Source organism: Lupinus angustifolius, chromosome LG18, assembly GCF_001865875.1.
Source record: "Lupinus angustifolius cultivar Tanjil chromosome LG18, LupAngTanjil_v1.0, whole genome shotgun sequence".
In the NCBI taxonomy this organism is placed as follows: domain Eukaryota; kingdom Viridiplantae; phylum Streptophyta; class Magnoliopsida; order Fabales; family Fabaceae; genus Lupinus; species Lupinus angustifolius.
In genome coordinates, this window is record NC_032026.1 from 9,772,160 (window position 1) to 9,773,698 (window position 1,539).

Sequence of the window (1,539 nt, forward strand, 5' to 3'; positions counted from 1 at the left end):
AAAAGGTTTCTTACAAAAGCAAGGTCTTGACTATAGTGAAGTCTTTGCACCTGTTGCAAGGTTGGAAACAATTAGATTAGTAGTTTCCTTGGCAAGCTATCACAATTGGCACATACACCAAATGGATGTTAAGTATGCTTTTTTATATGGAACATTAGATGAGGTGGTATTTGTCAAACAACCACCTGGTTTTGAAGTAATTGGCAAAGAGCATCAAGTATACAAACTACATAAAGCCCTTTATGGTCTCAAGCAGGCATAAAGCCCTTTATGGTCTCAAGAATGCTCCAAGGGCTTGGAACAAAAGAATAGATGGATTCCTATTGAAGCTTGGCTTTCTGAAATGCATATCAGAGTATGGTGTATATGTGAAAGGCTCAACTGTTCAGAATCTTCTAGTAATTTGTCTCTATGTGGATGACTTACTAGTAACTGGAACTAAGCTTGAGGAAATTTGTGAGTTCAAAGCAGAAATGAAGGTTGAGTTTGAAATGAGTGACTTGGAAGAGTTATCCTATTTCCTTAGTATAGAATTCTCAAGAGTCAAAGAGGGAATCCTAATGCACCAACAGAAGTACATCAATGATGTATTGAAGAGGTTCAATATGGAAGGATGCAATGCAGACTCTACACCTATTGAAGCTAATGTAGGTTGTGAGAAACCAGAACAAGATGTTGCAGTTGATAACACTCTCTATAGGCAGATAGTTGGTTGCCTAAGATACATCTGCAACACAAGGCCAGATATTGCATATGGTGTAGGTGTGATAAGTAGACACATGGAGTCACCAAAGAAATCCAATCTGATGCAAGCTAAAAGAATACTCAGATATGTGAAGGGGACATTGGAGTTTGGCTTGATACTTCCTATCAAAAACAGTGACAAAAATCACATAATGCTTGGATTCAGTGATGCAGATTGGTGTGGGGATAAATGTGACAGAAAAAGCACAAGTGGCTACATGTTTTTTCTTGGTGAGGCACCAATCTCTTGGTCTTCAAAGAAACAAGATGTTGTGGCACTCTCATCTTGTGAAGCAAAGTATATCTCTGCTTGTACTGCTGCTCAATAAGCTTCTTGGATAGGGAAACTTCTCACTGAATTGAAGTTGAAAAAATAAGGGGAAGGCATGCTTATAATGGTTGACAAAATACTCACTTTTGTCCGGTCCAATGTTCAACATTTATAATGAACTCCAGTGTATATTTATTAGAGTTATTTTGTGAAGAATTTTGGTATTCAAGTTTAATTATCAACTCATCACACTATTCATGTACATATATTATTATTGTAGGTTTTTTTATTTTATTTTATGTAATAAGAATTATTATTTTTATAAATACCCAGAAACTGATTTCTATTATAACTATTTATATATATATTTAATCCGAAAATAAAAAAGTAATAAAAAAAAAAAGTTTACATTCAAACAATAAATTAATTTGAATGGGAGATAATGCCTAAATGAAGTGGGGGTGGTTACCCAGCTTTTAGGAGGAGAAGTTTTGTGATTCTTGGTTTTTAAGTAAAAGGGAATG